Raw genomic sequence first — 22,640 nt, 5'->3', positions numbered from 1 at the left:
ATGCTTGAAACTGCTAAATTAGCCACTTAGGAGACTGTGGATTTGGAGACATCTAGAAAGTCTTCTTGGTAAAGGTGAGACTTTGCTAATAGTTATTCAAAAAAATTGCTATAGAAGTCCAACATGTATATATTGCATATATAATGTAGAAAAAAGACTGGAAAGAAGTACCAGAATCCCAGCCAAGTGGCAGCATATGTAATGATTCAGAGCTTGCAGCCTTAAACCAGAATGCCTAGTTCTTCCTATTACTGGCTGTTGGACCACATAACTAAGGTTACTTAACCTCTCTGTACATCAGTTTTCTTGTATAAAAAGGAGATAATTATGGTACATAACTCATAGGCTTATGTGGGTTAAATGAATTAATATATGTCAAGAATTTAGACCACTGTCTGACCTAAAGAGTACTCAATAAATGTTAGCTATATTGGGCATATTTAAAAGGTGAGATTAGGGGAGATTATATTTTCTTCATAGTCTTAAATTTTTTGGACTTTCTACAGTGAACATGTTGGACTGTGATAGAAGAAAAATATTTTTAAAGTCAGGTCTTTCAGTAAGCTTTTAAAGATATATATACCACAGGTGAGTCATACTTTGATGACTGAAAAGTCAGTTTGAGCATATTTTAATGAAGGTTAGGCAACATTTTTTGCTGACATTCAATTCAAAATTTTTTATTAACCACCATAAATGGAATTAAAAGTTTTCCACAAGTTCTTAGGACCCATTTGCTTCTTAAGAAGTTTTAGCATACATTAGAGTAGACAGTTTCATTCCCTTTATCACTTGTAACAGTAAGGTATATTTTAAGAATTGGGTAAACATGCATCTCAGGGGTAATGTAATGTGTTAAAGTTGTTTCCAGAAAAGATTAATAAATATAAGTTTTTATACCTTCTTAGAGTAACTTTCTGCAACATTGTAGTCTCTAATCATTTATTATACTCTTGTGCTTTATCATTGTATTAGTCTGTTCTCATGAGTCATAAAGAACTGCCCGAGAATAGGTAATGTATAAAGGAAAGAGTTTTAATTGACTCACAGTTCTGCATGGCTAGGGAGGCCTCAGGAAACTTAAAATCATGGTGGAAGGGGAGGTAAACACGTCCTTCTTCACATGATAGCAGGAAGGAGAAGTGCTCAAGAGGAAAATGCACCTTATAAAACCATCAGGTCTTGTGAGAACTCATTCACTATCACAAGAACAGCAGTGTGAGGGTAACCGCCCCCATGATTCAATTGATGGGAACTACAATTTCAGATGAGATTTGGGTGGGGACACAGCCAAACCATATCAGTCATTTTATAAAATACTACATATGTCCAATATAGAGGGTAGTTCCCTTATTTCCCAAATAAGATTCAAAAACATGTTTTTTGGTTTTGTTTGTATTGGAGGGGTGCAACATGAACCGAATATGTAAATGTTTACAGAGGCATGTGAACTGTCCATTCATACCATTTTTTTTAGCTATATATATTTAGGGTCACAGATAAATCACATATAAAATGCTAAGTGAGAAATACTGACTTTTTGCTGCCGTGTTTTATGAAAATTTTTATTAAAATTTTCCTCAGTGTTTAACACCAATTATTTGCTTTGTCAGCTCATGAGAAGTGTTTTTTTTTTTTTTCATCCAACAGTTTTCAGAGCATCTGTCCTCACTTTTATCTAAGTCATTAGAGACACGGCACTTCCTGAATCATACTTGTCATAGGAAGTATTATCCTGAGCCGTAAATCTTCATTCATGCAATACTTTACCATATTTTTTCCATTCATTCTATGAAAGTATATTTATGCTCACCACAATCATCCACTTACTGGTTGCTTTTTAAATTAATCTTAAAGGTTGTTTCCAGTGCCATCTGATGCTTGGAATTGCGTAGATATACCTAGCAGGAATAAATACTAAGTCTGTGTCAGTATTTTTCCCCTTGGTTTCAGTTGTCTATTGCTGTGTAAAAACCCTTCCCAACTTTGTTGCTTGAAACACCCAGGAGTCATTGTTTCTCATAAGAATTTTCTGCTGGTCTCATGTGGACTTGCTCATGTCCTAGCTGGGATGGTTGGATTGTTCATCTTGCAGTTGGTGCTGGACAATGGTGGGCTGTCTTCTCAGTGGCTTTCATGTCCAAGGAGGCTCACACAGGCTTCTTGTTAGAGCAGCAGAAGGGCAAGAGCAGATGCTGTCTGGTCTTTGAAGTCTCACTCAGAAGTCATATTTTGTCACTTCTGCATTCTGTTAGTCCAAGTGAGTCCTGAGGCTTGCCCAGGTTTGCAGTGAGGAAATCGATTCCACCTCTTGCTGAGAGGAGCAGCAAAGAATTTATGGCCATTTTTAACCCAGTACAACCTCAATTTTAACTGATTGTCTCTAATGACTTCTTCTGTAAGCATCCCAAACATCCCTTGATTGAAACTATCTCAAGGTGACCTGTCTTCCTTCAACAATATTTTGTGGTTCGAAACTATGTCATAAAGAGAGTGACTTGTGAAAACCTATGTAAGGACCCAGATGTGAGGTGACTGCCTGGTCTGAGGAATAATGACCTTATATTATATTTTTGGAAAGGTGGGAAAGCCAGCGAAGCAGGCCCATAGAGAAATGCAAATCTGTCATCAGCCTTGAAGGATGGAGCAAATTTGGTGTTGCCCTGGTTAAGGGGGAACAGCACTGTGTCTTGCTGGCAAAGCCTAGGAGACTAATTTATAAAATTAACATTTCTTTGAGAATATGCTGTGTTACTAGAAAGCAGTTTGATCAATGTGCTCTTGTATAAGCAGCTAGATCAAGGAACAAAAGAGACACCTTAAGAAACACAGTGAGCCTTCAGAGGAGGAGAGCCATCATATCACTGTAATTAGCAAGCATCTCTTATGCATCAGTTGGGCTGCCATGAGGCTGTAATTACCAGGTCTTAGAGTTTGCCTCTACCTACATCATTGTATAAAATGAAAACCAGATGAAAAATCAAATGTTCTATGCAGGAGAAAAATGGATGCAAAACAAGACTTGCAAAACTCTTAAGTGCTCTATATTGCTAAAGGTTAACTGCATTGCCTGACATGAGGAAAAACCAGGAAACTACTCTAAATGAGGAGTAGCATCAAGAAACCACAAAAGAAAGAGCTCGACATAATAAATACATTATTAAAATGCATAGTATACAGTGTAAAAGGCAGTCTGCAATTTTTGAATTATGTGTCCTATAAAAGCACATCAGGTAAATATGTGTAATTGGAGTCCCTGGTGCTCTGGCAAAGCTCATTTTGCTGACCTTCAGAAAACTGCACTGACTTTTTTAGGAGTATTATTTTGATTTGAAAAAGCTCTTCTTTGCCAGTAAGGAAAAGTACAGTATTTACAGAAAATGAGACAACCACAGTGTACTTAAAGTGTATGTAGTGCATGCATGTTCTCTGCAAGAAAATTAAAAGTCTCTGTTTTTCATTCAGAAGTAATTAGAGAATGTCTTTTGTGGCTGCTGGAAAACAGATGCAAGACTCCTAGAAGTCTGAAGTGTAAAATTAAAGTGGAATGTATCATTGGGTGTCCTAATCTTCAGGTAATGGCCCAGGCCTGGGTCAAGTGAACAGACTTTGTGTTCCCAGTTGTAAATGTGCTCCATGGAGTCTATGATCATGCCCACTCGAGATGTGACAGAGCATTAAAGAGTCATTTTGGTCCAGAAATCCCTGTTAGAACATTAAACTGGGTGCTGATATTGACCATCATACCTGGAAGAAAGGCCTCCCATCATTTCTTAAAGAAGGTAACAGTTGGGCTGGGTGCAGCGACTCACGCCTGTAATCCCAGCACTTCAGGAGGCTGAGGCAGGTGAATCATTTGAGGTCAGGAGTTCGAGACCAGCCTGGCCGACACAGTGAAAATCCATCTTTACTAAAAAAATAAATACAAAAGTCAGCCGGGTGTGGTGGTGCAGGCCTGTAACCCCCACTACTCGAGAGGCTGAGGCAGAAGAATTGCTTGAGCCTAGGAGATGGAGGCTGCAGTGAGCTGAGATGGCACCACTGCACTCCAGCCTGGGTGACAGAATAAGACTCCATCTCAAAAAAAAAAAAAAAAAAGATAACAGGTCATATTGGCCTTTCACTAACTAGTACTGTCTATAATTTCAGAACATTCCATAGAAGGTGGATAGTTGAGGCCCTTGCCTGGGAATTGTCGATGCCAAGTATCAACACATTTCCAAATACTAGACTGATTAGTGTCACAGGTTTAAGCCACCTGGTCAAATAAAGCAAATTTTTCACCCTTATTAGAGTAGGTTAACTGTTGTAATGAACAACCGTAACACTTCAGAGGCTTAACACAATATTTATTACTTGTTCAAGTCAAGGGCCAAATACAGTTCATCAGGGCAAGGGCTCTGTTCTTTGCAAGGATTCAGGAACACAGTCTTCTTCCCTCTGTGGCCCCGCCTTCCCTAGGACCTCTGAATCTTTCCACTTGGAAAGAGAATGAAGATCCAACAGGGGAGATTTTTATGGGGCGGGCTCAGGAGTGGTGTACATCGCATCCGTTCACATTCTATTGGCCAGAACTCTTGTTACCTGACCCCCAGCCAAATGCAAGAGAGACTGAAGGCTGAATTGAGCTCAGAGCCCAGAGCAGCATCAGTGAGCATTAGCAGTCTCTGCCCTAGCTTTCCTGTTGAGGACCAGGGCAGAGGGTCATAGCCACTGGGCCTCTCAGACATAATTTTCAGTCTGAGTACAAAATACGAGGCCTCTCCAATGAGCCTGGATTATATGCAACGAAAACAACTTTTACAATACAGGAGAAATTCTCCACAAACAGAGAGAATAAGATCCCACCTCTGCAACACCCACCACCTAAAAGAAGTAAAGCCACTTGATCATATTTCCCTCAGCATCCATTTCCTTTCTCGTCTCTGATGCAGTGGTTCTTGAATGTGGAAAACCTCTTTCCCTTGGGTAGAGACCTACCACCATGTGGGACTTAAGGACCAGGACAGCTGAATAACACGTGTGGCATTCTAGACACATGGCCTTCCTTTCAGTCTCTAAATTATGTATATTGGTTTAAAGAAGCCTTTGTTTCTTAAAATAAGTTCTCCATGCTCCAGATTAGAAGCAGCTGGAAATCTTTGGGAAGGGGCAGAGGTTTCAGATGTGCCTCTGTGTATTTTTTTTCAGTGGACATGACAGATGCTCCAAAATGACACACATACCTGTCGTGCCAGCAAAGCCACATCCTCAGGGTGTCTGCCTTAGCGGCAGTGATGCCTGGGTCGTCAGGGTAGGCTCTGGACTGCCACAAACAGTACCTCTGGGGATCCCATTGTGGGAACTTCTCCACCATTTCCATCCTGTCAACTCCTCTTGCAGGCAGGCTACAAGGACTCCAGGAGAGTATGGAATGGAGCACTGGAATCAGAATGCTCATTCTTGTATTAATTCAATGTAATGAAGCTTTCAACATCTCTGGGATGCGCAGCTGGTTCCTTGGAGTCATTAAAGATAGTAGATGCCAAGACCTATTAGAAATGGCTTACAGTGGAGTGCAGTGGCAGAGACCTTTGTATTTATTACCATGAGCAGAGGTTACATCCTAAAGAAAGAAATTACAGTTAACATTCCTTGGGGTTGTTGTTGTTGTTGTTGTAGCTCAATCACATTTATTGTTTGTGTGTGTTAAGGGGACCTGTCTAAATCATATCATATTTTCCTTTTACTTTGGTGTTACATAATATATAATTACAGAGAAACCCCAAATCCAAATCCTTGTAGAATTTCCCTTTACCTGCAGTTAATTCCTAAGCCAAGTTACTTCAGGGCATAGCTAGAGTCTGCTTTGCTTGTCTGTGCAATATCCCATGCATGTGGGTGCATAATAAATGGTATTCTACAATCACCTTCAAGGTGTACATTATGGGCAAGATTTACACCATATGTAACAACAGAGGACTGGAGAATGACAGTTTAGGAAATGCAGGTTATAAGCGTGCAATTACTGTAATTATGGACCTAAATGGAACTTGACTTGTTTTCACTCTGTAGTCAGCCCATGTGAACTGTCAGGTGAAACTTTCACAAGATACTCTCTCCCCAAAAAGATAGCTCTATGGACATGTGTTTGCTTTTATTTTCTCTAGAGCCTTTGCTTTTACTTTAAGCTTTGGGAATAGGGATAGGGGTACCAATAGCCCACGGCTTGGCTGACAAATCTTTGCCTTTGCTGTTACTGGGCGTTTGTATCACTGATGCTCCAGTTAAGTCTCCATTCAGGTGTAGAGAGAGGAAGCCTTGGATACTGTTAGGGCATTTCCAGGTCCTTATTTGCATATCTTGATAATATATTGGAGTGTGAAGAAATGCATGATCATCACAAAATGATTGTCACTGTATTGTTCTGCTTAGACTAAGCTCTGCTGCAATAACAAACAACTTGGAAAATTTCAGAGACCTGCAACAATAATATATTCTTGCTCTTGATATATTTCCATTTTGGGTCAGCAGCTGCTCTGTTCCATGTCATTAGCTTTCTAGAACCCAGGCTAAAGGGGCAACCTGCCACCTGGGTCATTGCTGGTGTTAAGGCAGAAGGAAAAGACAACATGGCAGACCCAGGTGATGGTCCTTAGCCTTAACCCCCCTGAAGGGGCAACCGATGACTTCACAAGGCACATTACATTAACAAGTGACAGGATGAAGTCTGACATCAGCAGGGCAGGGAAGTTTTATCTTCCCACAGGGAGGGGCAGCAAATTGATTGAGCAATAAATAATACAAGCTACTGCACTTGACAGGGCACAAGAGTGACTTGCTCAGTGCTATCCTTTGTAAACCAGAAGTTTTTTGAAGACCGGATAGCAAACTATTAGACAGAAATGGCATCTACCCTCTTTTCTGAGCCTCAGTTCCATAAAGGTGTCTTAGAATCATCAGTGTCAAAAGATGTTATCTACAAGATGTGAAGAGAAGAACAGGAAATCTGTGAAAAGTGGAGCAGAACAGGAGCTTAAGAAAGGCAGTACTGCCAAAGCAAGACCTAGGGGTTCCTGCTGGCTCACGGACCCCTTGTAAATCTTGACCCATGGTTTTCTGAACCTCCTGAGATCTGGTCATTAGTTCCCGTGAACATATTCCTTTCTATAAGCATTCCGTTCCAAGAAACTACTGGAATGAGTCTGCTCCTTTCACCAGAACTCTAAGAGTTAAAATAATAAAAATCAACACATAATATGAGATGCACTAGCTGTAAAATTCACTTCCAAAGGTGTGGGGATGTCCCAAATTCAAAAAAAGAGAGACAGATTTTAACCTCCATTGGAATCTTGACTGAACATAGAATATTACTGCCAATGGAATTAGCATAGCTTCAGAATAGACAAGAGTAAGTCACTCATTCACCCACTGATTCAGCCCTTCATTGCTATGTGCTGGGAATTGTTGCAGGTATTGTGGGGTTAGAGGAAAGACTGAGACAAGCAAGAGCCCTGCTTCTGAAGCATTTACCTTCTAGTGGGTGTGACAGTTAATGATCGATCATTTGCTCACTTGTAAATTATTCAAAAAATATCTGTTAATTATTAAATGTTGGGGACTCAATAGTAAGCAAAAGAGTCAAAAGTTCAGTCCTCATGGATCTGCATTTTAATGGGGGAATAAATAGAAAATAAGTTGTAAATAGAAAATAATAACTGCCAAATCAACATATAAGACATCCGGTGGTACTAAGTGATACAATAAAAAATGAAGAAAGGGGAGTGGGGGTAGGGAGTTTGGGGGTAAGGACTAGAGAGTTGGAATCAGATGTGCTATTTGGCATAGGGTGGCCAGACTAACCTCACTGAAGAGGTAACCTGCACGCAGAGGGGAGAAAATGAGGCTGATACTCAGTGAAGGAACACAAAGAGCAGAGTACAACACCCAGTAACACCATCTATAGCTGATTTCTTTGCTTTCTCTATCCTGGGTTTCTTACTTTGTGTATTACACCTTGTAAGACCCTCCCACTTCAGATGCAGGGGCAACTGATGACTTCACAAAGATAGTGGTGGTTACTGTGGATATTTGGTGGATAGTCTGTTATATGGGATATGTCCCCAAGATAATTTCCTGGGCCCCTCCTGTTACAAAATTTTGAAACAAAAATAATTTTTTAAAGCCCTTTGAGTTTCTAATATGCCATGGATAGATATTTTTTCAATTATTGCATTTGGAGTTGAAAATAAAAAAGATGGATACGTGATTTAAAATTGTGGTGATTCTACAGCTCTATAAATAATTGAAATTTGTTTTTGAAAAGATTTAAGTGGATAGAGGTAGAAATTTTGGGAGGAAGTTATATCCTCCTCAATGGCTTAATCATCAAGCAAAATTAAGGCAAGTAAAAATTGCAGCTGGCCTGTGCACTAATTTGGGATTCAGTTGCTTTTGCCTTAACTTTTGCCAAAAATAAGCATTAAAGAATATGGAAACTTGATTAAGTTAACTTAATTAAGAGAGATTGCTAGATGAGGTTATTAGACTTCTTTTGTAAAATGCTTCATTTCTGATCCATTTGATGTTGAATATTTTTTCCTGTCTTTGATGTTGAAATAATCAGATTAAAATCAACTTGTTAAATGTGAAACCAATGGACATAAAGACCCATTGAGTTAAAGACTTCTCAAAGAGTTTCTGGGTTTGCCTTTTTTAAACTATGATTTTTAGTAGCAGTTTTGTTTGCGAATGCAGTTAGTGGCTAGATTTCTAGATTCTTCTGGTCAGTAACACTCTAGCCAGCAATCACTACACTGAAGGGCTGAATGATAAATTTGAAATGAGATCAAATTTCTCACTTCTTAGATTACCGCAATAGACCATTAACCCTCTAAACAACAGCCGTGGCAATATATGCCCCCAGCAAATAACATGGAGATCTGTAATGCCACTTCACTTACTCTCCCAGGACTGAACATGCCCTTTCTGCGAGATCATCTTTGTTCTTGGTTGTTTCTACATGCAATTCAGGTTGTTTAGTGGAAAACAGGTAGATCTTAAAGTCATGCAAACCCAAATTCCAATCCTGCTGCTGCCGGGCTGTGAAAACTTAAGACAAGGTCTTTTCTAAGCACCTTTTTTCATGTGTTTGCCAGAAATAACAATATCACAGTGAGTGTGTAATGAGGATCAAAGTGAGATGACATGAGGAATGCCATCAGCACAATGCCTGGCGCACAGTAGGCGCTCATTATTTGTTGTTTATGTTTGCAAAGCTGGAGAGACGGAAATTATTATTCAGGTATCCTGACCTTGTTTGGGAGTTATCTCCACAATTGGTAGGCTTCAGCTGAACGTCACCAAAGAAGAGTTTTGTTGAACTAACACTGTGTTTAAAAGTGCTTGGAATTTGGCCGGGCGTGGTGGCTCATGCCTGTAATCCCAGCACTTTGGGAGGGGAGGGCGATCACGAGGTCAGGAGATCGAGACCATACTGGCTAATATGGTGGAACCCCATCTCTACTAAAAATACAAAAAAATTAGCTGGCCGTGGTGGTGGGCGCCTATAGTCCCAGCTACTCGGGAGGCTGAGGCAGGAGAATGGCGTGAACCCGGGAGGCAGAGCTTGCAGTGAGCCGAGATTGTGCCACTGCACTTCAGCCTGGGCGACAGAGCAAGACTGCATCTCACAAAAAAAAAAAAAAAAAAAAAATTGGAATTTGTTGCCAGTGATTCAAAATTGGGAGACTTTTACAGAGAAGTCTAGAGTTTTGGCATTATTTTATGCAACACTCTACCTCCCCCTGAGTCCTCACAGGGCCAGCTATCGGCAGGGGCTGCAAGTGGCTGCTTCCGTTGGGTGGAGATGTGTATGCTGGGTTCACTTCCCTCCTTCTTGTTTCTGTCTGAACCCTGAATACAGCTAAAGTGTTGATGACACTTGGTCTAGACATTAGGCTGATTAGACTCAGTGAGCCAATGTGTGTATTTTCTGTGTGTAGCATCGGGAATTTGGGAAGTTACATGTTTGCCTTGAGATGTGTTTGTCTCTGGACCAGGAAGGCAGTCCCTTGCACACCCCTGACTGAAGGAGAGACGCCTCCTTCCAAGGAGGAGGCTACCTCTTTGATTGAGAATGCAGCTTTGGTAGCTACTAATTAGAAGTAGTATTTGGGAAGGGGATTGGGACACTGGGTCAGGCAGAAAGATCAGCCACTCTAACCAGCCATGGAGCACAGTGATAGATACAAACCCAAGTCATCCTCAAGTGTAACACAGGCAAACGTGGTTATGAAAGAGATATGAACAAGGGAAGATTAGGGAAATAGCATCAGTAGAATAAGACACATGACTGACTGTGGAGAAGCCAGGGAGAAAGGCAGGATTCATTTGATTCAAAACAAACAGGATAGTTCATTTTCCAACACCTTTTGGGACAATGTTAGCACTCTTTTTTTTTTTTTTTTTTTTTTTTTTTTTTTGAGACGAAGCCTCGCTCTGTCATCCAGGCTGGAAGTGCAGTGATGATGCAGTCTTGGCTCACTGCAAGCTCTGCCTCCTGGGTTCACTCCATTCTCCTGCCTCAGCCTCCCGAGGGACTACAGGTGCCCACCACCACGCCCAGCTAATTGTTTTTGTATTTTTAATAGAAATGGGGTTTCACTGTGTTAACCAGGATGGTCTCAATCTCCTGACCTCGGGATCCACCTACCTCTGCCTCCCAAAGTGCTGGGATTACAGGCGTGAGCCACTGTGCCCGGCCAGCACTCTTGATAAAGTAAAGATAATTAGAAATTATAGTCAACTAATAATCTTTTCAATTTATCTGGCGTTCTTCAGAGCTTTGTCCCTTATCTGATCTTCATCATAACCTGCTAAATTTGTTGCAACAAAGTTACAGAGTTGTCAATTAATATTCTGGTCCATTGAACGAATTAATGACATCTCTTTCTTAAAATTCAAAGTTTTGATCAATTACATTTTGAGGTACATAAGAAATGAATAGAAACCAAACAGTTTCCTGATTTTCTCCCTAAGAAATAAATTCAAACTTTCTGGTTTAAATTTACTTTAAAAAATAAATAAATAACAGAAGACCATTTGATCTGTATTGTTCTTACCACAGTTTAAGAGACTACATTCAGCTATGAATGCCATTTACAGTTTTGTTCTCATATTTGGCCCGAATTTAGCATAACCAGGTACATCAGGACTTTTTACGAAATCACTTTAATGGTTACTTTGATTTAAAAAAAAATTCTCAAAGCGCCAAGAATTGCCTTGGTTTTCATAAAAACTTGAATATGTTGTCGTTGATACTGTGGTTATTCATGTTAAGTTCTCAACTAATATCCATTTCTGTGAAGGATTTTGTAGGGAGCCAGTACATAATCGTGGTTTTGTCATTTGGTAGTGGTCTTATGTAACCACTTAATTTTTATTGCAAGAGTGTTAAGTCATAAAAAGTGTCTACACTGCTCAGTAAAAGAACCAGATCTCTCTAGACATCTTTGTGGTCATTGTTCTAGCATTCCAGCATTAACTTCAAGCTGATAAAGAATTCATATCAACAGAACCACTGTGGTGAGGCCAAAATTTAACCCCCAGAGGGGAACGGGAATTTGTGTTCTGTGGCTTTGCATTGGGCTTTTGTAATGGTTATCAGAGTTTAAGAAATTATGATTACATGAATGGGTAAGAAGTAAAATCATGCTAATAATGTTGATGATGATGGTGACAGCTAACATTTATGGAATGCTTACACTTGCCAGGTACTATTCTGAGGGCTTGCTGTGCATTAATGCATACAATTTTTACAACCATCCTATAAGAAAGGGACTGTTACTCTCTCCTGTTTATAGATGAGGAACCTGAGGCATAGTGAAATTAAATGACTTGCCTGATATGTGCGTTTAATGAAGTGGCAGAACCTAGACTCAACCCAGCCTGACTGATGTTTGTTTTTGGTTTGTTTGAGGGAGTTCATGAGTAAGTCAATCAAGACGATGTAGTTGGACACAGGCACTTTGAAACAGATTTCTTATCTCTCTATCCAGCCCCTTGCCATCACCTTGATAACCAGCTTTATTTTACTGTTTCTGTGATTTCCTCGCCCCACCCTCCCATAGCCCTTTTGCTTAACAAAGTGCTTTGCAGTTGATAGAAAGCCAGTATTTGCTGGCTTCAATTAGAAATGAATTATCTGAGCCATACTAGGGTGCAATGAGGCAGAAGGAGTCCCAAAGGTGGCAGTGCAAACTTTCTCACCGTAGCAGGGGTATAAAGCCATAGGGAGGGGTGGGGACTGTGGGCAGTGAAGAGCATGTAGCAGAGAAACCTCAGGCCACCTGTTTACAGCCCTAGATAGAGGCAGGTGTTTGTTTGCCCTGGCTTAGTACAGTTTTGTCTTAATGCATTGGGACAAGCACATGCCAGTGGCAGGGGTGCCGGCACCGAACACTTGCACAGTCTCTTTCCCCGCAGCTACTAAACAAGAAGCTAGATATCTGACCTCTTGAGATTTCTTAGTCCATGTTTAGAAGATAGTGAAGAAAATCTAGCTTATGTAGAAAGGCAGAGTATAAGATTTTTTCCAGCAGAGGTGCTTACTTTTTATTTGCACACATGGGCCACAGTTCCAAATCCTTGCTCCACAGTCCTAGCCATGGGGACACAAAACGAAATATTTATAAGTATACATTAACCTTGTCAGAGTGATTTTGGAAAACAGGGTGATCAGCAAGTTTTATCTCCACTAACCTTTGGGTTAGTGATCTTTTTTTACAAGGTTTGCTGTGTGTGTGTGTGTGTGTGTGTGTGTGTGTGTGTGTGTGTGTGTTTCCCACAAAAGATTCTTAGGACTAAATGTGTCCACCTTACCTTGCCATTCCCCTTCTTCCTCCACTCCAAAAAGCATCGATGCACAGTCCTCAATACCAGATTGTACAAGTTAAGAAATTCTTCACCTATATCCAATCCTGCAATCTAGTTCATGCTGTTTCACCATCCTGTAAAAATGGTTCATTTTGTTACTTTTTTTGATCTTCACAACATGGCCCTATTATGCTGTGAATATAATTAAAATCCAACTGGAAATAGAGTGAAGAATAGCATTTAATGTTTAAATTAGCAGAATTTCAAATCAACCGTATTACTTCATAATCGCATATAAAAGATCATCCTCTTTCTGAGTCAGTTGTTTATTCTTGACAGTTTATCCCCAAGAGTCTCCCTTGGGCTAAAACTGGGCCATGTTTTCTTTTGGTAACGTTACTCTAACTTTAACAGTGCTCCACTGGATATTGCGTGATTTGTCTAATCTTCATGGATGATTGCTTGCCTCCATTGGCCATTCTTCCCATTGAAATGTTTTTCTCTACACTGGTAACCTCAAGACTCCTTAAGAAGCTTCCCCTGGCCTTCAGTGAGGATAATAGCCTTCCTGGCACACCAGATAAAGCAGGACTGGGAGTTGGAAGGTTTTTAAAGCCAGCTGCTCAAAATACCTACATCCCAGGCAGGTCTAAGGTGGAGAGATCCAAGGCAACCACGTCAGTAATAAGCAGCCATCCAGCCCTCAGTCTCTTTAGTCTGGGGGAGCAGCCCTTGACCTCTGAGCCCACTGTTTTTTGACCTTGACCTCCATACTTCTGAGTGTCAGCAAGAGTGATTTGTCCAGGTTTCTTGTGTGCGGACATAAGCCGGCGGGCTTTTGGCTGTGCCAGCACAGAGAGACCTCATGAATGGAGCCAATGAACATCTGCTCATCATGGGATAAGAGTTCTCTGTTCGTGTTTTGCCTAATCTGAGTAAATAGGGGTTTATTTCCATCCTTTGGTTTTTAGGTCAAGTGGTCTTTCTGGGTGGTCTGGGACATGACATGAAAAGTGATTATTTAGGATTCCTCTTGTCCTTCTTTCAACAATGCTGAGCCCACATTAACCAGAGTTCTGGAAAATGAGTCTTTCTACTATTAGGAATGGGCAAATTCTTTTCATAATTAGATAGACCACTTTAAATAGCTCAAAGAAAGACAGCCACTTTCCCTGAAACAACTTTATTCATAGACCTGAGAATTCTGAGAACAACTCAAAATGTATGATTTTTTTTTTCATGTCCTAGATTTAAGAATTGGAAATAGCGAGGCTGACAGTCAGATTCTAGTACAGATGGAGTTTTTGGTTCTTCATATTTTATCATAATAGAAATTAGAAACTTTTAGAAAGAATTGCCTAACCTAATATCTACTGCACACTCAAGGACCTCAGCATTCTAGCTGCCCTTTACTATGAAAGCAAGATATCCGTGTCTAATGGATTTTCAATACTGAATTGGTAAGATCTAGGATGGAGTATAACTTGTGGCCTTAAAAACCATTTACTGGTTCATATCCTGTGCAGAGGATAGGAAGTGAGTAACACAAGCTGGCTTTTACTGAGCACCTACTTGATGCCAATCCCTGCATGAGGCCTTCTCCATATATCGTCTCCTTTCGTCCTTACCACTGTGCATCAGGAAGCTTATATTGTCCCCATTTCACAGAAGGTAAAAACTAAGACTCAGCCGGGCGTGGTGGCTTACGCCTGTAATCCTAGCACTTTGGGAGGCCAAGGCAGGTGAATCACCTGAGGTCGGGAGTTTGAGACCAGCCTGGCCAACATGGTGAAACCTACTAAAAATACAAAAAATTAGCTGGGCATGGTGATGAGCACCTGTAATTCCAGCTACTTAGGAGGCTGAGGCAGGAGAACCGCTTGAACCCAGGAGGCGGAGGTTGCAGTGAGCCAAGATCATGCTATTGCACTCCAGCCTGGGTGACAAGAACGAAACTCCATCTCAAAAAAAAAATTAGCTGGGCATGGTGGCAGACGCCTATAGTCCCAGCTACTTGGGAGGCTGAGCCAGGAAGCTTGCTTGAACCCAGGCAGTGGAGGTTGCAGTGAGTCAAGATCACACCACTGCACTCCAGCCTGTGCGACAGACTGAGACTGTCTGGGGGCGGGTGGGGGGAACTAAAACTCAAAGAATTTATGGGACAGGACTGGAGAATATGCACATTCTCCACATCACTCCGCTGTATGTCCTCAGTTCATAATTGAATAAGCTTTTGTTTCATGGCTACAGATTTGTTCTTCATAGATATATTGTAGTTTGTTTCTGACTCCTCCTGGATGCAAAGTTGATGTGAAAACCTGACAGGAGAGATGTAATGGAGATAATGTTCTGAGTTTATGCTGGCGAGGCTGGGGCTTAGAAAACAGAAGTCTCCAGCTCTCTAGTTCCTTATCTGTGGAATGGATATGGGGATGCTTTATGGGTTGGTGTGAGAATACTCTGATATAATTATGAATATATAAGTAAATTGATTTAATGACTACTTATTCAGCATCTTTTAGTATTGAGGCTGTGGATGGCATTAGATACACAGTGGTGAATAATAATAGTGCTCATTTGACGAAGGGCTTATTATGTACCAGAGAGCATATTAAGTGCTTTTCTTGCATCATCACTTTTGATTTTAAGCATAGAAAAAACATGAGGTAGGTAATATGAACCCTACATCCACTTAAGATGAAGAAACTACCACCCAGAGAGGTTCAGTAACTTGCTGAGATCATATAGCCTATGCACAGCAGAGCTGAGATTGGGACCGGACAGTCTACCTCTAAAGCCTGTATTTTCACCATGACATCCTGATGTCTGGCTCTACTGACACAGAGGGTCCCTGCCCTCAGGAAACTCGCAATCCAGTGGGGAAAGGACAGAAGTGAAGCAAACGTAAAGACAATGCACAGCTAAGTGCCATGAAGGAAAGGGACAGGATGAGATGAGAGAAACAAGCAAGGAAAAAAACCATGTGAGACTGGCGAATGCGGGAAGCCCTCGCTGAAGGGGTGAGACCCAGAAAATGCAGGAGGCAAAAAGTAGGGAGCAACATGCCTTGCCTTGGCAGGGGGAACACCATGTGTGAGCCTAGAGATGGGAAAAATCTGGATACCAGGGGCTCAAATAGAGTAGCTGCTCATCATGAGTGCACGTGGTTATTGGTAAAGAATACTTTGAGCTTAAAACGTATTCCCAATCATTTGGAAGGAGGACTCTGCAGCTGCCTCTCTGGATTTAGTGCCTTCTCTATTTTGTTACATATGTTCAAATTTATGAACATGAAAGAGATTCAGCCTTTTCTTGAATGCCTATAAGTGGCCACATTTCACAAATCCTCTCCCTTCTCCCAAATGTGGGAAAACAGAAGGAAGGAGAAGTTTTGAATTCTGCCTCCAAATATTTCCTCAGTGGTCTTTTATGGGGCTTGATTCCTTAGAAACTGACATGTGTTCATAAAACATGGCATTCCTCCACATATATATATATATGACTTAACAAAATTATAACTATGAGCAAGGAAGCCCTCAAAAAAGCAGTTATTATAAATGCTGAAACACGCTATGCATAAAATTAATGAATGTTAATTTATTTGCTTTGCTTTTAACAGAGCCACATCATGGAAACCACCAAAAAAGATTTTATGAAAAGCCTTTCTTCTAGTACCTACCCATACCTTTTGACTCTGCCATAGGAGGCAATATTTTAAAAATTATATAGATTATGTATATAATTTTATTTATATAAATACATATATTTCATTATAAATATATTTATAATATATAATTTATCATATCTATGATTTTCATATATTATCTTCCATCTTTCATGTGCTTCTGTGGTGTGTTTCACCTCCTGAGACACACTGAATATTTTCCCAAAATTTAAACTAGGATTACGTTCACTTTTAATTTGCATGCCTGGGTAACAATGTCACTAACCTTTGCTACTCCTTTATAAATCGAAATTAATTAAACTGGAGCTTGCCAATGAAAACATGCCCTTTTAAACATAGATTTCTGGTCTGTAGCCCTGTCTAGGGGAAAAAAAAAAAATCTCTTTTATTAGAAATTGTTGATCTCACATCAAAGCAGCAAGAGAAAACCAAGTTCTCTTTCATTTTTAATAAAAAGGCTTTCTGATCTCCAAGGGCACACCTGACCATGCCGCTTGCAGTACAGGCAGCCTGTGATGAGTGGCCCACAGCAGTCAAAGCCTGTGCTTTCAGAGGTCGCTATTTTTTCCGAACTTGAACTTGATCTGTTCAGAGAGGCTAATTTGTTACTCAGAGGGAACTTGAAATCTCCCTGTGATTTCCTTCAGATTGCTGGTGGTAATATGCATCACTGTGGTTTTTAAGCTTTTTTAAAGACTTACTATGAATATCTTTAGGAGAAAGGAGTTTTGTATTTTACTTTACGTAAATTAAGCCTCAACTTGTTTTAAGTTTGCAGCTAGATTGTCTGTTAGTCTCCAAAATTCTTTGATATATTTACAGCCTTGACTATTAAAAAGGATGATGGTATCTTGCCATGGCTTCTTTTTTGCAGGGCTCTATATTAAATAGTAAAAGTCCAAATGTTTCCCAAATACCCAGAATACAGGCCCTTGTGAAGGGAGAGGTCCTGGGGAAGTGTAAGCATGCCCTGTGGTATCTGCTTGTAAGAAATATTTCATTTCACTGAAACTATCCATTACTGATTTTTGCAAATCCAATAAATTGACTCCCAGGCTCTGAACTCCTTTTACAGAACTCTTTGGATCCTTTGCCAGGGTCTCAGTGAATGCGTTCTCTACTTGTTCATTTCCTGCTGCTTTTTGAAAAGCCTTCTGCCTCCTTTCTGCCAGTCGCATCTGTTCATTCCTAAATGAATGCAGCTTCCAGAAAGCAGTGGCCAAGGACATCTGAGCAATGGGAGGGCTGTCTGCTTTCCTGCTGTGTAACACTGAGGTTGATGCTTGTCTTCTGAAGCCCTTCCATCCCTGTAGTTGTGCCACCATATTTTTCTTCAGGCCTTTAACCAACTCTTCTGTTTTTGTGGTCATATTTTTCACTTATTTGAAGTGCTATAATTCATAGTCTTTCATAACTTTCTTTGTGACCCGCAGTAAAACATCGTGTTTTTTTCTTCCTGTAGAGAATCACTATACAATGCTTTTGTTGTTTGATATTTTATGTGCATAAATGTGTGTATTTGTATGTATGTGTATATATTAATATGTGTACATACATACATAGCTATTGTAATTTGTGACTATTTAAATAAATGGTATTATAATTTATTCTAAAGTTTCTTAAGGTAGTCCATTATGTCATCTCTAAATAACGAGAATTGTTTCTCTCTTTCAAATCTCTCTCCCTTTTGGCCCGGCATGGTGGCTTATGCCTATAATTCCAGCACTTTGGGAGCCCAAGGTGAGTGGATCACCTGAGGTCAGGAATTTTAGACCAGCCTGGCCAACATAGTGAAATCCCATCTCTACTAAAAGTACAAAAATTAGCTGGGTGTGGTGGTGCATGCCTATAGTCCCAGCTACTCAGGAGGCCAAGGCAGGAGAATCACTTCAACCAGGGAGGTGGAGGTTGCAGTGAGCCAAGATTGTGCCACTGCACTCCAACCTGGGCGACAGAGCGAGACTCCATCTCAAAAAAACAAAACAAAACAAAACAAAAAACTCTTCCTTTTATTGTATTTTTCTTGTCATATTTCATTGGCTAGAACATCCTGTGCTGTCATAACTTTCCATTTATACACACATCATCGAGGTTTGAGTGAATTGATAGTTAACAGCTATGTCCTAGAGTAGTAATTCCAATTTTGTCATAAAACATAAAAACTGCAGACTGATACAAGTAATTCATGTTAGGTACAACTATTAAAGACCAAATTATGTCATCTCTAAATAATGAGAATTGTTTCTCTCTTTCAAATATCTCTTCCTTTTGACCAGGCATGGTGGCTTATGGCTATAATCCCAGCACTTTGGGAGGCCAAGAACAAATCTTCTGTAAAGTGAAATATTCCTCCAAAAACAAAGAGGAAAATTATTGTAGTTCCATTTATCGGGTGCTTCCAGGAGGTCAGATACCAGGTTAAGAGGTTAAAAACTCAGTGTATTTAATTCTCACATCAAATTTCTGAAGTCTTACCATTGTGCACCTTTTACTGCCAAGGAGACTAAGGCCTAGAACGTAAGTAACTTGTTAGACATTGTCATAGCATGGTGATAAATGCAGACCCTTCTGAGGAGTGCACAGCCTGCTCACTTTACAGCACTACCATGTTTTGATGCTTATGCCCCCAAGGTAAGTTAAAATGTCTCTCATTTTTATGTCAGTAACTGGAAAGTCTAAAAGTTAAATTAAAAAGAATTCCACTTGTGAGGAAGATCATATTTGGATGTATATCTCATGTATATCTCCACATTTAGTGTTGCTGTCGATCAGGGGCCAGCATACTTCTTTAAAGGGCCAGTGAGTCAATATTTTAGACTTTGTGGGTTATGCTATCTCTGTCGGAACTACTCAACACTACTGACATGGCATGAAAGCAGCCGTCGACAAGATGAAAGTGAATGGGTGTGTCTGTGTTTCAATAAAACTTGATTTATGAACAGTGAAATTTGAATTTCATATAATTTTCACGTCATAAAATATTATTATTTCAACCACTGAAAAGCCTATAAGCCTTACAGAAACAGCCCATGGGCCAGATTTGGCTCACAGGCTGTAGTTTGTCAACCCTGCTCACTACACTGAAGTCTTAGAACTTCGACAAAACAGAGAGGGAGAGGTGCATGCAACCACTGCTTCTACAAATCGTCCTTCCCCATGACAACAGGTATTTAACAAACATTTCTGAGGGCCTGCTACTGCATGACAGCCCCAATTTGGGCAGGAAAGATACAGAGACAAGACAAATTTTTGTCTAGAGGTTCTGCAGTCTACTTGAAGAGGCGTTGTAGGGTGGAAGAGGTTAAAAAAAAAAAGCAATTACAATGCAATATGCAAAATGCTTTAGACTTACAGCAGAGTGTGTAGCAGCCATCAGCTTCAGCAGGCATCTGGTGGATGCTGGGCTTCTAGAATCTCAGGACCTCTGGAAGTGCATCTCAATCCCCTTCAGTATCTTGTAGCAAGCTAAGTCTTTTTGGAGAGACTCACAAGTTTTTAGGTCATATGATGGAGTTCCTGATTCCACACTGCCGTGCTGGAGGCAATTCAGAGACCTCAGAGCAGCGAGCGAGCCCAGCATCTTTTTAATCTGGCGCCATCTGCCTGCCTACCCCTCCCAAATGCACATTTTGATGCTCTGAAGCTTGGCGAAGCTTTCCTCAGCTGATCTCAGCTCCTCAAAATGAGAGTTAATGGGGGACTGGAGGGCTGTGCACTGGCCCCAGAAAAGATGTCCATAGCATGAAGTCTTTCTGCAGGCTGAGCAGAGGAGGGGTGCTGACAGAGTGGCACGCACACCGACCCGTTTAAAGAGTCCGCTGGCAGCCCAGTGCTCCTGAGGGAAAACATACATTGGCAGCACTTCCCCGTGCTTGTCTCCTCCTTTTTCTCTTGCTGACACGTCTCACTTGAATTAAATCCTGGGCTCTGCCATGCCAAGAGTTCTTTGGTTGTATTCCTGCTGGCCTTTTCCAGCTGCCTAGCTTCCAAGCCATGTGCAACACGTTCCTTTGCTAGCTCCTGTTCTTAAATATAGAGGTTCTCTAGGGCTCTGGCCTCAGCCCACTGATTTTCCAGTGTTTACACACACCTTGAATGATCTTATCCTTGCTTGTATTACCATCTGGGTGCTGATGGCTTTTGAATCAGTATTGCCAGTCAGACCTGCCCCCAGCTTCAGGTTTCTTCCTCAAACTACCTGCCCAAGGTGCTCACCTCTTCCTCATCAACACCTGCTTGCCCCTGCTCCCCCCACCCCGCCTTCATTTTTTTCTCTGTGTGTGTGCTTGTGTGTGTACAGACATGCATGTAATGTCGGACTTGGGAGTCTTTCATCGTCCTCCTTTTTCCTTTTCCCACCCCTCTGCTAATTAAGACCCAAGTATCTGGAGGCCTGGATTCAGGGTTGGGCTGTTAAGACAACTTGGATTCCATTCAAAGAGTCTTTTACTTTAGTTCACTCTTTTTGTTGTTGTTGTTGTCACAGGGTCTTGCTCTGTTGGCCAGATGGGAACATGTAGTGGTGGAATCTTGGCTCACTATAGCCTTAACTTCCCGGGCTTAAGCCATCCTCCTGCCTCAGCCTCCCAAGTTGCTGGGAACACAGGCGCACGCCACCACACCCAAATGTTTTTTCATTTTTGGTAGAGACAAGGCCTCACCATGTTGCCCAGGCTCCTCTTGAACTCCTAGGCTCAAACAGTCCTCCCACCTCAGCCTCCCAAAGTGCTGGTATTACAGGTGTGAGCCACCACACCCGGCCTAGTTTACTCTTGACCTAGCTAATTAGCAGCCCCAAAGGTATATAGGAGACAAAGCAGTTGGATGTAGCTCTCTGTTACCTCTTTCTTCTCTAAGCAGAGTGCCAGGGGTGTCTTTCCATATGCAAACCTGATGATGTCATCTGCCTGCTTAATACTCTTCTGTGTTCCCCACTGCTTTAAGGGCTGACAGGTATGGGATACAGGTTTTGCACTGCGCCACCCCAAGGAACACCATTCTCATCATAGTCTGTGAATAACACCTCCTACAGTTGTAGGAGCATTGTACAGCCTGTACTGCTGTCTGTGGCAGCTCTGGCCCATAAGGTCTAGCAATTCTTGGCCTTAGACTCTTGTCCCACCACTTCACATATGACCCTCTCCCTGGTAGACAATCCCAGGGTTTCTGAATCCGTAGTTCTGGGGTCAGGTATGATAATCTGCCTTCCTATCACGTTCCCGGGTGATGTGATGCTGCTAATCTGGGGAACACACTTTGAGAACCACTGGTATAGCCAGAGCTTGACATTACTTGATGTTTTTTCTGTTACGACTCTTTACTCACTTAGGGCTTCCAGGACATGCCTGGACATGGGCTGCCTAACCCGATTTTGCAAAAGCTGGAGGTATCTCCATTTTATAGAAACAATTAATGATTTTACTTACTCTTTTTAAATTAATATTGAACTCTCCCTGCAGCCCACAAACACATTCCTCGTGGAAGAATTTGAAACACTACAGATTAGTCTGAAGTTCCTTCTTTGTCTCATCTTTGCCCCAGAAGTTAACACTCCTGTCAGTTTGGTATATATCCCTTTTAGACTCTATTCTGAGTTTGCTGGTAGAAAATAGCCTTCATGCTGGTATTTCCCCCTCCTCCTAACCGTGAATCACATCATACTGGACCTCCTGTTCCACAGCTTGCTGTTTTTCATTCAGCTGTATGTTCTGGCCTCCTCTTTATGCTGGCATGCATACATTTTGCTGAATCTCCTTGCTCTTCACAGCCACTCTTTCCCACCCTACTGTCTGCTCAGGGGACTCCATCAGCCAGTGCTCCCTGGCTTCCAGGTGGGTGTGACCAGTGGGAGGAGATCAGCGTGAAGTAGAAAAGTGAGGTTGGGGTCTCTCCCTTCAAGGTGGTCTCATGCGGGCTGTGGCTGTGGAGGGAAGTTTCCTGAACTCACTGCACCTCTTCCAAGCACATTTTGCCCTCTGCACCCACTTTGCAAGTAAACCTGATTCATCTTAAGTATGTCACCTGTTTCCTCAGGGAACCTCACTGTGTAGGTGCTATGGGCTGGATATTAGTGCTCCCACAACATTTATGGGTTGAAACC

The 22,640-nt window shown here is 41.3% G+C and overlaps 1 protein-coding gene and 1 long non-coding RNA gene across 6 annotated transcripts in view; one reads left to right on the top strand and one right to left on the bottom strand.

Moving 5' to 3' along the window:
- LOC105479592 (PDZ domain containing ring finger 3) overlaps positions 1 to 22,640 on the top strand; it is a 239,846-nt gene that overhangs the window by 81,358 nt on the left and 135,848 nt on the right. The window lies entirely within an intron of this gene.
- On the bottom strand, positions 331 to 21,240 carry LOC112426310 (uncharacterized). 2 transcript variants are annotated; one of them, XR_003017582.2, is made up of 4 exons: positions 19,893 to 21,240; positions 12,862 to 12,989; positions 12,592 to 12,640; positions 331 to 5,605 (listed from the first exon to the last, which is right to left on the bottom strand). It is a non-coding gene; the product is annotated as an uncharacterized lncRNA (long non-coding RNA). The 2 variants fall into 2 exon arrangements; XR_011620189.1 differs by lacking the exon at positions 331 to 5,605 and having other exon boundaries at positions 10,607 to 12,640; positions 19,893 to 21,236.

This window comes from Macaca nemestrina, chromosome 2 (assembly GCF_043159975.1).
Source record: "Macaca nemestrina isolate mMacNem1 chromosome 2, mMacNem.hap1, whole genome shotgun sequence".
Lineage (NCBI taxonomy): Eukaryota > Metazoa > Chordata > Mammalia > Primates > Cercopithecidae > Macaca > Macaca nemestrina.
This window is presented reverse-complemented; position numbering and strand designations above follow the sequence as displayed.